Here is a 13901-nt window from a genome sequence, read left to right on the forward strand (position 1 = left end):
AGTGGGACCACAGCTACTTTGGAAGCACATGGGGATTCAAGCAATTTAAAAGCACTTACCTGGGGGCCTGGAGAAAAGGCTCAGCAGTTAAAAGTGCTTCCTGCTCTCCCAGAGGACCCAAGTATGGGTTCCCAGAACCCAGGTCAGAAGACTCACTGCCTGTAACTCCATTTGGAGGGAACTCAGTGTTCTCCTTCTGGGCTCTGCAGGCATCTGTGCTCACACATGCACACACTTACACACACACACACACACACACACACACACACACACACACACCCCTTAAAAAACAAGGCTTTTTTTTTTTTTTTTTTTTTAAATAAAAACCTCACTTACTTAGCCTATGGTGGGCTGAGACCAGAGGCTGGACTTGGGAGGGTCTCCCACTTAGCAGGACCCTATTTGGAATTTGGAAAGGGACCCTTTCTGCCTGGGACCCCTGAGGCATGCACAAATGGCAACTGTCCAGCAGCCAGCTGAGCCTTGTCACTATGACTCCAATTCCTCCTAGTCCAGCTGGCCACTCTCTCCTGGAGGGACAAGGCTTAGACAGGGAGAGTTTTGAACCCCCTGCTTGTCAGGCCTTCAGGCACCAGCGGGCCACCTGCTAAGCTACCTTGCCCTGCAGGTGCCTTGCCAGCCTCATTTTCCATAGAACAGAGGCTTAGAGAAGCTGTGCAACCCCATCCAGTGCCACACACCCAGAGCCGCATGCTGTACAGTCCACTCTGTGGGCCTGGCAGCAGCTGGAGCTGTTTGTGTGGCTGAGGGTCCAAGGAAGAGTAAGAAAAAGCCAGTACCCTGCAGCTCCACTCTCAGGCAAGGCAGCCACTAAGCACTGTCCCATCAAGGGAAAGGACCAGCAGGCAGCAGCCACTGCTGGAGGACCAGGAAGCCGAGCTACTCTGCCTGTGGGCGGGCAGGAAGGCAGCGGCAGCAGCAGGAGCAGCAGCAGCAGCAGCTTCTGTGGCCACCTGCCAGGCCCTGCCTGACGTCAGGCTCTGACCAGACCAAGGACATAATGTGCTGGCATAAGGACAAAGGCTGAGTACAGAGGCGAGGTGGGGCCATCCAGAGAGCCAGTGTGTGTGTGGGGGGGGGTGGTGTGGGGGGTGCAAAAAGAAGAAACTGGCTGATAGGAACATAGAGAGATGAGGGGAGCAGAAAGAGTGTGAATAACAGGGTGGGCGGAGAGACAGGCAGCAAAAGAACTGAACTGAGACCACAGGCAGTACAGCAAAGAAAGCCAGGCGGCCACAGACAGGGAAGACTCCAGGCCGCACACTTTATTAAATTGTGTCCCTGTGACCGGTGGCTCACCTCTGGGAGACTGGGAGCATTGCCCAGGCCCGGGGTGTGACAGTGTGAGAACAGGAGACATGGCTCTTGTCATGATGAGGAAGGGAACATTATGGAAAAGGCTTTGGCGGAGCCCTGGTGCCCAATAAAGTACAGGCTGTGGAGAGAAAGGATGTGACAGTGGCACCTTGGGGAACAAGGCACCTTCTACAACCTCGCTTCCCTGAAGTGGGGATCCCTCTCTGACCATGAGGCTTTAATGTGAGCCCATGATGCAGACCTTGACATGTCTGGCCTGTCTTGGGGCATCCAACCCCCTGCTTATGGGCTCAAGAAGGCCACAATCTCAGGGTCATCACGTCACCAGGCCAGGCAAGGCCAGGCCTGGTCACTCTTAGCCTTCGAGTCACGTCACCCTCATACAGCTTAGTTACTAAATCCTTCAGGGCTGAGCTGGCTCCCCCTGAGTGTCCTCTATGAGCATGGGACCCCCGAGAGGTCCCAGGGACACTTGCAAAGGCTCCTCCCTGATGTTTTCACACTGCCACAGAAGCCTTTGCCCTCTCCTCTTCCTCCTCAGAATGCTCATTTATTGAGCACCTACTGTATGCCAAATGAGCTGCTAATATGCAGTTTTGCAGACTGAGCTGCAACCACCACCCAAGGCCAGCTGCCCTGGGGGTAACAAAGGCAGTGTCCCCTGAGCAGATGATAGCTCTGAGGGCCGGGCATGGTGGCACACACCTTTAATCCCAGCACTCGGAGGCAGAGGCGGATCATTGTGAGTTCAAGGCCAGCCTGGTCTACAAAGCAACTCCAGGACAGCCAAGGCTACACAGTGAAACCCTGTCTCCAAAAACAAAAACAAAACCAGATGACAGCTCTGCTTCCTGAACAGCCTGAGTGATAGCTGTATCCCACAGTGGGCCACGATGATGTTATCACATGGCCACAGTGTTGTCAGGGCTGATCTTAAGCCCCACCTAAGACCTCTGGCGGCCTCTGGCAACAGTTTCAGCTGTCTCTACCATGGAGATGTTCTGGCAACTGAAGGGCACAGACCAAGTCACACACACACAACACTCTACCATGAACAGGATGCCCTGCCACAGAGAACCCTCCAGCCCCCCAACAGTGGAGTGCCTAGGTTGAGAACTCAGCTAGGAAGTAACTGGTCGGGTCATACCCATGTGTATGCGTGCCCCTGCGGACACTGGAGGTCAGCCTCGGGTGTCCTTCCTCAGGCATCGCCCACATTGTTTACTGACACAGGGTCTCTCACCTGTCTGGCACGTGTCAAGTAGCCTAGGCTGCGGTTAGTGAATGCCAGCATCCTCCCGTCTCTGCCTCAAGTGCTACACTCAGCCTTTTACAAAGGCTCTCAGCAAGTGCCTCATCCTATGACCAATGTCCTCGGCTGTTTCTTTTTTTTTGTCATCCATTATCGGGCATTTCTGGGGGCTGGGGGCGTGGAGAATGGCTGACCTTTTCCCAGGAGAGGAGCAACCTTGTCCAGCCAATGAGTCTCCAGCGCCTCGAAATGGCCCGATATGAAGCAGAGCCCAGGATATGTGCTCAGTGTTCGATGAAGTAATGAGAAAATAGGAATGGTGCTCAGGGACTGATACCGCCGGGATCACACAGTTGCCCAACAGTATTATCAGGATTTGAACCAAGAACTGATTCTACAATTGTCACCTAATATGGATGACGCCGGATCCTTCTGGGGGGCCTCACCCCAATGTAGCAGGACTCCATCCTCTATGAAGGGCCAGACATTGGACCCTCTTTATGGAGCCTGCATCATCATTACCGTGTCCTGACCTCACTGGATGTCCGGGAAACTGAAGTTCAGAGAAGGTGAGGATCTTCCTCCGGCTGCACAGTAGCCAGCCACAGAGCTGGGATTCCATCCTGCCAGGCACCGCAACTGATCCGCACCATTTCCAACATGTTCTGGGCCCTGGAGAGTCAGACGGGCTCAAGGCTAAACACATAGAGTTATGTCTCTCAGAACCCTGGCATGGCCTCCAGAAAGGAATTCTGGAAAGTGAGCTAGGGTCAGGATCTGGGTCTCTGGAGTTCGAAGCCAGCCCTGCCACTTCCTGGCTGTGCAGCCTCAGGTAAGTAGCTCCTCCTCTCTGGTCTTCTGATAAATCCAGCTGAGAATCTGCAGAATTGGAAGGGCTACGTTCTTACTCTATGGGGTCCTGACCCCAGATGACACCAGGTGACTGAATGTGAGGTTGTGAAAAATTCAGCAACAGTGAAAGGTTTCTGAACATGTAAAGACCAAAACTTAATTCCAAGTCCAACATGCAATAGTGTAGGCCGGGAGTGGTGGCGCACGCCTGCAATCCCAGCACTCACGGAGGCAGAGGCAGCCGGGATCTTTGCGAGTTCGAGGCCAGCCTGGTCTACAAAGCAAGCCCAGGATAAGCAGAGGCTAACACACAGAGACCTTGTCTCAAAAAAAAAAAAAAAAAAAGCAAAACAAACAAAAAACATGCAACAGTATAACAAATTTAAGCCATTTCAGCTGCACTCTCCTATCCTGGAACGCACACCTTCACCATAGCCTTGTCCTGGGCCAAAAACAACTTATGTGCCCTGCATACCATCCACCAGGCAACACCAACAAAGTCTCTTGAAACCTCACCATCAGGCAGGAGGTGTGCTGCTCAGAGGCTGGACCAGGCCTGTGGAGGGCCCAGCTGGTAAGAAATGAAGCGAGGGTCTCCTGAAGCCACAGCAGTTCTTACCCTGAGAGCAGCAAGATGTCAGAAGTGGAGGCTGAGTGCCTGCCAGCCAGGCGACATGACACGATCGAGAGGCCATTGATTTCCAGTATGCTTCTGCAAGCTCCATCCATTCATCCATCCCTCAGTGAACTGAGCCTGCTCTGTACTTGGCTGGGGGCAAAGGGTCCAGCCGGAGCAGCTGTGTGACCCCTCTGGTCCCACACAGTAAATCGAGCCACGGGGAGTGAACTGAGGTGAGCGAGATGGACCTAAGGGTTGGTAGAGGGTGTCAGCCAGGGGCACAGAGCTTCTGGTTAAGGTGACATTATCTCCCACATGAATGAATGACAAGGAAGTGTTGGGGGGGGGGGAGGCTCTGAGAAAAGAGCATTCCAGGCAGAGGGACTGGTCCTTGCAGAGACCTTCAGGCGGCAGAGAGCAAGGTCAAGGACAGGCATTCTAAGAGGGACAGCCCTGGCCAAGCTGAGGCAGCCTCTAGGTGCTAGGGTGGGACCTGGTCTGCAGTGGATCCAGAACAAGCAGACGTCCTGTTCGCTGTCCTATTTACAGACCACAGGGGGCAGACAGACACCTTCTTGTGGCTTGGAAATCCCTGGCACTATATCCAGAACTCCAAACAGACGGGGAAACTGAGGTCTACAAGGAGACCCCTGTGTCCAGGGTCTCGCTTCTAGAATGCAGTGGAAATGGAGCTGGGAGCCAAATCTTCACGCCAGCTAACCAAAGATGAGAAACAAAGAAAGAAGAAGGGAGGGAAGGGGAGGGGAAGAGGAGGAGGGGAAGAGGAGGAGAGGGGAGGAAGAGGAGGGGGTAGGAGGAGGGGGGAGGAAGAGGAGGAGGGGGGAGGAAGAGGAGGAGGGAGGAGGAAGGGGAGGGGGGAAGAGGAGGGGGGGAAGAGGAGGAGGAGGAAGAGGAGGAGGGAGGAGGAAGAGGAGGGGGTAGGAGGAGGGGGGAAGAAGAGGAGGAGGGGGGAAGAAGAGGAGGAGGGGGAGGAAGAGGAGGAGGGGGGAGGAAGAGGAGGGGGGGAAGAGGAGGGGGGAGAAGATGGAAGGGGAGGGTGTGGCACAGAGTACACAGGAGCCAGGCTGTTCAGGGCTTCCTCTCACCCACAGGGCGTGAGCATTCAGTCTCAGCCAGTGTCACAAATTAACTCCATTTCTAATCCCGTTTAAACACAGGGCTGAGTGCCAGGCCGGTCAGTGTTGAATCTGAAATGTCCCCATGGGCTCCTGTTTTGAATACTTATTTCCCAGCTGGTAGCACAGTGTTGAGGCCAGTTTAATGGAGGAAGAAAAAAACAAAAACAAGAACAAGAACAAAAACAAAAACAAAAAAACAAAACAAAACAAAACATGCCTCCATAGGATTAGCCTGTAGGCAAGTCTATGGGGGCATTTTCTTAATTAGTGATTAATGTGGGAGGGTTCAGCCCACTGTGGGGGATGGGTGCCATCCCCAAGCAGTGGTCCTTGGTTGAATAAGAAAACAGGCTGAGCAAGCCATGGGGAGCAAGCCAGTAAGCAGTGTTCCTTCATGGCCTGTGCATCAGCTCCTGCCTCTAGGTTCCAGCCTTGCCTTCCCTCAGTGACAGACTATGACCTGGGAGTTGAAATAAACTCTCTTCTCCTCAAGTTGCTTTTGCTTATGGTGTTTATCACAGAAGTAGAAACCAACTAAGACAGGGGCAAATCCCTGGAGCTCTCTGCCTGGCAGACCCACAGCCCAATGGGTTCAGTGAGAGTCGCTATCTCAAAAATGAAGGTGGAAAAAGATAGAGGAACACGCCCAATATTGAGCTCTGGCCTCCATATGCACACACACACACACAGAGGCATACTCACCTGCTCACACTGCATATACATTGTACCTGCCCACACATATGTACACACACCTGCACATGCACACACACAGCATATTCTCCTGCCCACATGCATATACATTGTACCTGCACACACACCTGCACATACACACACACACTCACACCTGCACACACACACACAGGCAAACTCACCTGCCCACATGCATGTACATTGCACCTGCCCACACATATGCACACACACCTGCATACACACACACACCTGCACACATACATGTACACACATCTGTATATATACATAAACACACAAAAGAAACATACAAAACCACAGAATAATCCATGAAAAGCAAAACAATTCCCTCTATCCTCATAGATTAAGGGCCATTTGCCATTCCTTGTTGTTTTTTATAGTGTGCTGGACCCCGTGCCGCACTAGGGGTCCTGCCTCAGAACTCCTGTGGAGCTGTCCACATCAGCAAATGACAATATAAGATGCCAGGCCAGCTATTCAGGCAGTTCCAAGAGCTTCAAAAGTTCATGGCTTACCTAGGGCACACAGCAAGTTCAAGGCCAGCCTGGTCAACTAACAAGATCCAATCACAAAATAAAAGGTGAGAACAAAAAAGAACTTCATGTGGCAGAGAATGGGGTGGGGGCATCAGGGATAGGGGGTCTGAGGAGACACCCTGGCCAGGCTGAAGCTGGGAGGCTAGGTCCTGGGCTGGGAGATTTGTGTAGTGGTAGAGGGCTTGTCTAGCAGGTATAAGGCCCTAGGTACCGCTACCAATAAAGGGAGAGACAGACAGACAGACAGACAGACAGGGACAGAGACAAAGAGAGACAGAGAGACAAAGAGAGAGACAGAGAGGAGACTCGAAGGGACACATCGGAGCATGTAATTCTGTGCCTGGCAACCCCATGTGTGTGAGTCCTCCAGGGCCTTCCCCCCCACCCCCCACATTGGAATCTGTGTCTCCCACTGGCTGCATCATTTGAGCTAGTAGTCAGCTACCTTCTCTGGGCTTCAAACTGTCCCACTCAGATGCTGACAACTGAAGTGGAGGGCTTGAAAAGGACCTGGAGAGAGCTCTGAGCCAAGCCTGGCACTGTGTGTCAGCTGAGGGGGATGAGCTCGCCAGTCATCTCCTGATTTGTTAATTGAACTTTGTGATCACCAAGCCATGCCTGCCTGGCACGGCTCTCCCATCACAGTCTGCCAGCGGCCCAGTGCCAGGTAAGCCTGTGGCCTGGCTCTAGCCAGTGAGACCCCAAGAAGTCTACTATGATTCCTCTTTTGGGGAGACCACTCTCCATAAGGACAAGGCAGCACTGTCCCCAATCCTCATTTGTGCCTCGGACATTGTAAGGCTGTAGTGTGAGAACCCAGCTGCTGCTCAGGACACACCTGCAGTGCTGAGACACTGTCTGGGAGTCAGGCCCTAGCCAACAGGCTTTCCATGGCCAGGACCTCTCATCTGGGAAGTAAGCTTACATCAAAGGGGTATTGGTGACCACACATGCCGCTTGCACCCCGCCCCCTGCCCCCTGCCTAAGGATCAGAGAACCTGGCTGTAGGCGGGTGCTGCACACATGAATTTAACTGTCTCCCAACAACCTTGGTGGGGAATAGCACACCCAGATCTGTGACCATTGCAAAATAAAGCAAGTCCACCTTGGGCCCAAGGCCATGCGCTAATCAGTGATGACACTGAATCCGAGGGGGACATTCGAGGGTGATGATGGTGATCACCAACTGTTCTGAAAGACACCAGGATGAGTGTGCCTCTTCCTATGCCCAAGGCAGCAGAGAAATATCTGACCCTGCCTGTAACAAGGCTGTACCCCAGGGAGGCCAGGGACCTGTGTGACTGCATTTTACTAACCTGTGTTCCTTCCTCTCTGTGCCCACAGCCACATTTGTTTGTTTGTTTTTTGAGACAGGGTTTCTCTGTGTAGTCTTGGCTGTCCTGGACTCGCTTTGTAGACCAGGCTAGCCTTGAACTCACAGCAATCCACCTGCCTCTGGCTCCCGAGTGCTGGGATTAAAGGCATGCGCCACCATGGCCAGCATTCCTCAGCCACATTTTCAAGGGACCCTCCACCTTGTCCATCCCTGAAGCAGCCTGCCACAGCCTCTTCTCCTGAGGTAGTGCAGGACACACTCCCAGTGTGCCAGGCTCTTCCTGTCCCCCAGCCAGGCCCATTTCCATGTGGTGGGCCCAGAGCAGAGTACCATCCGCCCCCAGGCGGTTTCAGCTGGAAGCCAGACAGGCCTTTTGCTCCTGGAATGCAGGGCCCACGCCAGGCTGTGGAGAGGGCGCTGATAAAGGAGTGCTGACCACTGCAGAAGCTGTTTCCTAGAGAACCGCCTTCACCTCTCCTGCCCAAGTTCCCAGGATGTGGCAAGCCCCAGATTCCTGGGTCAGTAGGGCAAGCTTCCAGAATCTTCCATCCCAGCCACATACAAATCCCAAGAAAGTATAGCAAAAGCTGCCTGGCTGAAGAATGCTGGGAGTCAATTTAAAAAATGCAAGAGGGTATGTAGGCAGGCCGCACTAAAGCGCTGTTTCTCTCTGGGCCCCCTTCATGAGGGTAGGCCATTTGTTTATCTAGGGATGGTCATGCCGGTAGCCATGGCAGCCGCATCTCTCCACTCATCAGCCTTTTTCCAGGACCCAACGGCCTCCAGTCACCAGCATGTCTGTCTCTTTGCTGGGGGGTTGATGTATTCACTGCAGCTCTCAGGGCCACACAGGGCACACAGGAAGTGACGGAATATCTGTGTTCTCGAGAGCCTCCCTCCCCGTGTTAATGAACTGGGTAGGGGGTTTGCTGTATCTCCTTCTTCTTCTTCCTGACACAGCCACGCTGAATAAATCTCCTTTTCTATTTTCTGCTTAAAAAAAAAAAAAGATTTATTTATTATTATGTGTACAGCTGCACGCCAGAAGAGGGCATCAGTTCACATTCTAGATGGTTGTGAGCCACCATGTGGTTGCCAGGCATTGAACTCAGGACCTCTGGGAGAACAGTGCTCTTAACCTCTGAGCCATCTCTCCAGCCCCTACTTTCCGCTTTTAAACTGGCTGAGAGCAGTGGCTGGACCTGAGTTGGGACAAAGCTTGTGATCCCCAAGTTGGGCAGAGCCTGGATCTGTCCCATTCAGTCCCTGCTCCCTGGTGAGAAGGGATTGGAAGTTGTCCTGTGCTCTGTTTAGGGCCCATGAGATCTCTATGGGATTCAGGGGTCACTAGGCAGTGGCCAGCTCAAGAGTGGCCCTGTGTGGGCCACCTTCCCCCACTGGCCTCATGTCCCATCCTTTTCTTTCTAATGACAACCTAAGCCTCAGCTTAAGACCTGAGTTTTTGCAGATAAGATAGGACAAGGTTGTCCCCACCTTGTCCCCAAATGCCCAGAACTCAGAAGCTGGACAACACTCAAAACTACAGGGGGACACTGGACCCTAGGTTGACCCCCTGGCTCAGAGTTCTTAGGCTGAGGCTCTACAGCAGTGGTTCTCAACCTTCCCAGTGCTGTGACCCTTTAAGACAGTCCCTCATGCTGTGGTGACCCGCCAGGCATAAAATTATTTTCGTTGCTACTTCGTAACTATAATTTTGCTACTGTTTTGAATCATAATGTAAATGTGTGTGTTTTCTGATAGTCTCAGGCGACCCCTGTGAAAGCCATTCAGCCCACAAAGGGGTCGTCGTGACCCACAGGTTGAGGACCACCCCCTCTACATGCTCTGTACCCTGAGCTACCTCTCCAGACTCCACCCACAGCTACACCAGGGCCTTGCATTTGCCCTTTCCTCTCCCTGAATCTGCTACTGAGGTCCCCGTGTGTCTGGACGTCACCTCCCTGGGGTGCCTGTTGCCCTATCCCCACCCTAGCTGGTCACGCCCTCACCACCGTGCTTCCCTTGTGTGTATTTAATAGCACACACTGGCAGGAAGCCAACACACACGCTGTTGGATGATTGTGGGCTGGGAGCCGGGGTAGCAGGTGAGCTGTATTGGTCAAAACCTGAAGAAAACCTAGAGCAATGCGGGCTTCTGTGGACATTTTCTGGAAAAGCTATGACATGTCTAAGTGACAGGAAGCAAACACGACTGTGGACTGATGTTAGGACACTTTACTGGGACCCAGCTGTGCCTAAGAACTCAGGAAAGGCTTCCTCAAGGAAGTGAGGCTGAGCTGAGGTCTGAGAGAGATGGGGTGGAGGTGGGGGAAGGTGATGGGAGAGGGGCACAGGGGAATGAGCTGGCCCGTCGTATTCTTTTGGACCTACTGTGTGCTGGGCTCAAAGGCAGCTTGCTGTCCCTGGATCCCCAGCCAGGGGGGAGGACAGTTGCCAAGCAGAGAAGGGACAAATGTTTATGCGCAAAGAGTGGCTTCTACCAACGTGGCCTCTGGCAACTGAAATTGTAGACAGCTGTCTTCCCAAGAACCAAGGTAGATTCTGCGTGGAGATGCACATTAAACACACATATACACAGAATACACATTAAACACATAGGCACATACATATGCATATGCATGTGCACCCACAGCATAAGCATGCATGCATGCACACATATGTATACATGTACACATGTGTGCACACACATAAGCACATGCACGCACACAGAAAATGATTTATTGAATTGCTCACCAGATGGGTATGAGGGACCAGGTGTGTTGCCACAGCACTCTGGAGGCTAAGGCAGGAAGATTGTGGGTTTGAGGCTAGCCTGGGCCTAACTCTACAAAATCAAGTTTCTCTGTCACATGAGTCTATGGTCACTCTCCATGCTGGGGTCACCTTCCAAACTCTGTGTGAAGAGTCAAAACTGTGCCAGCCCCTCTGTCCAGCCTCTAGACCTCAGCTCATATTTTCTACCTCAGCTTTCAGCAGTCACAAAAAGGTCCCAGTGGACACCGGACCTCCCTCCCCCATGCAGCCTTTGCAGTTGACTGGCCATGTCCCATCCAAATGTCTGCCACCAACACCTCCTCAGGGACTTTTCTTCCTGCCCCACTGGGCCTTCATAAGCTGGAGTTGGGCGGGTGGGGGTGGAACACAGCACCAAGGAGCCTGAAGTCCTCTTAGCTCCAGAGACAAGCCCTTTGCCTCCAGCTCTCATTCTTGACTCTTTCTTTTTTGGGGGTCAGGGGTTGTTTTTTGTTTGGTTTGGTTGGTTGGTTGGTTGGTTTGGTTGATTTTTTTTTTTTTTTTTTTTTTTTTTTTGAGATAGGGTTTCTCTGTGTAGTCTTGGCTGTCCTGGACTCACTTTGTAGACCAGGCTAGCCTTGAACTCACATCAATCTGCCTGCCTCTGCCTCCTGAGTGCTGGGATTAAAGGCATGTGCCACTGTGCCTGGCTCTTGGCCCCTTCTTATGTGCAGCCAAGACCTTGCCTTAGAAGCAGAGGGGCTGAGAGGAACCTGCTGCTGCTGCCGCCACCAGGTCCATGAAGGACAGGCTGTGGCAACAAATCCCAGAAGTCAGATGATGGAGGGTCAGGGATTCAGCCAGAGGCTGAGCAGGAGGGACACAGGAGCAGGCCAAACAGCTACTCCCTGACCAAACGGGAACAGGGAATTGAGGAGAGCAGTTCCTGCCACAGAGGCTCCTTCTGTGACCTTCCATGACACCCTGGGGTCAGAGCCATAGGTGGCTTTAGAAACTGGACAGGAAGTGTAGATGAGGAGGGGCTGACAATAGGGAGGGGTGGAGACTGGCACACACTAGCTCCTGCCCAGGGCCACTAAGAGCCTGAAGAGTCCAGACCTTTCTGTTCAGGGCCCACAGCAGCTTGACATGGGTCTCCCAGTTCCCAACGGGGCATGCATCATTTTTTAAATTTGGTTTTATTGTTTTAAAGTGTGTGTGTGTGTGTGTGTGTGTGTGCGTGTGTGTGGTGTGTGTGTGTGTGTGTGTGTGTGTGTGTGTGTGTGTGTGTGTGTGAGAGAGAGAGAGAGAGAGAGAGAGAGAGAGAGAGAGAGAGAGAGAGAGAGAGAGAGAGAGCTGACAAAGCCAGAGGTTTACTTTCTATACATGTGTGTTTTTGTTTTTCTTTTTTTAACTTTGTGACGATCAAAGCACACATCAGAACAGGTTTTGGTTTTTTGTTTGGTTTTGTTTGGTTTTGTTTTGCTGCTTTTTGTGGGGGGAGGGAACTGCCATTTTGCGACAGTCACATCACAGAGCCTTGGGGATGATGCAGCCCAGCCATAGCCTGGGCAATAGTCCAGATTGTGCCACCAACAAATAAATGTTGACTTACCGCACAACCACCAGTAGGCACACTGAAAAGATACCTAACCCACTACCAATCCAACAACACCTGGCTCTTAATCTGACTCTCCTTGACTCATCCTAACCATGTAGGCTTCTCCAGCCACTCAGGGTCACAAGGTGTCAAACTCATTGAGCGCCTGTGTGCTGACCTCTGGGGACCAGTGGTTACTGAAGGAGAACAGTCTGAGGGAGCATCCCCGGGAACAACATGAAGACGCAGGGCCATGCTTGCTGTCCTCGCTATATGGCCAAGAACAAGGCCTGCACTCAGTAGGCGCTCAACAGGTACTGAATGCAGTAGGTGTTGCCTGAACAGGCCTTCTCAAAAGGGCCAACATGGTGGCTTGTGAGTTGTGCCTGATCTGCTGATGGAGAACGGCTGTCTGGGGTACCAGTGCCCAGATGAACTTCCAGGCCTGAGGTTTATGTTGTAAATCAATCTGATCTTGGGAAAATTCTAAAGGTAGGAGGTGAGAGAAGGCTGTGGAACCCTGAAGGATGGGGAACACACAGGGGGGCTCTTAGCCCCACCTGGGAAGTCAGTGCACCCTCTGGAGGAGGAGGCACCTCAGCTAAGGAGGGCCAGCTGATAGGATGAGAAGGCCTTCTCCGTAGCAGGCAGGTCCTAGCTGGTTCCGTTTCCTGGGTCTCTTGCAGCTATGTAATTCTGCTGCAGAGTATACACAGCTTCTAAACAAAAGAGACATAACTGTGTTTCAATAAAACTTTATTTACAAACCCAGATGAAGGGCCACAGATGTCCCCCCACTCCACCCCACCCCAGGCAAGTCACAGCTATGGTCTGTTGAGGCCTGAGCTAACTACAGAGTAAAGGAGTTGGGCATAAGGAGCTGCCTGGGTCTGTACAGACGCTTCTCATACAAGCACAGGACCCCAGATCCATCCCATCTGTATTTCAAAGCACTTAATCTGTGCTTGGCACTGTCCATACCCTGAGCACCAGGAAGCAATCAAGATAAATGTCATGCAGGAGACAGACTCTAACCACACAGATATGAACAAATAAGCGACTCTGGCCTGGAGGAAGTTATTTAGCCTCTCTGGGCTATAGGAGGCTAGGAGTCATCAGGTACAACCTGGCTGTAAACACTGGCCACTGTTTTTAGGTCTGTGTGAAGACAAACACAAGTCAGCCACCAGGCAGGAACAGAGCAGCAACAAGCAGGGAAGGCGTCTCGGACCCTAAGCAAATGGCAGCCAGGTCAAGGCAACCTGGACCACATCCTGGGAGTGGGCCGCCTGGAATGAGCTGTGTCTGCAGCCTTCCTGGCCCTGCGGCTGGACGCAGTTAATTAAGAAGATGCCCGCCTCACTGCAGCCCAAGGTGTCTTCTCTAATTAGCCTGAGTGCAGAGAGCTTTGAAATCAAGGATGAAAGGGGAGCTGGGGTGAGTCTCTGGTCACAGGGCAATCAGTCGGGAACTGGGCCGTGAACCCCACGAACTTGACTCCTGCTCACACTTGCCGGCCTGTGGGAATTGGCCTGGCTCCGCTGCTGAGGGGAGTTTTACGGTGCCCATGGCAGTCAGAGTGGGGTCCAAAATATATGAGGCTCCCCACCTTCTTTCTCCCTTCCTCTCTTCCTGTGTCTCTCTGCCTTTCTTCCTTCCTTGTGTTTGTTTGTTTGTTTGTTTGTTTGTTTATCCCCCTTCTCCCTCAAGTTGCTAGGGAGCCCAGGCTGACATAAACTCCAGATCTTTCCACCTCAAGCTTTCAAG

This window comes from Acomys russatus, chromosome 4 (assembly GCF_903995435.1).
Source record: "Acomys russatus chromosome 4, mAcoRus1.1, whole genome shotgun sequence".
NCBI classification, from domain to species: domain Eukaryota; kingdom Metazoa; phylum Chordata; class Mammalia; order Rodentia; family Muridae; genus Acomys; species Acomys russatus.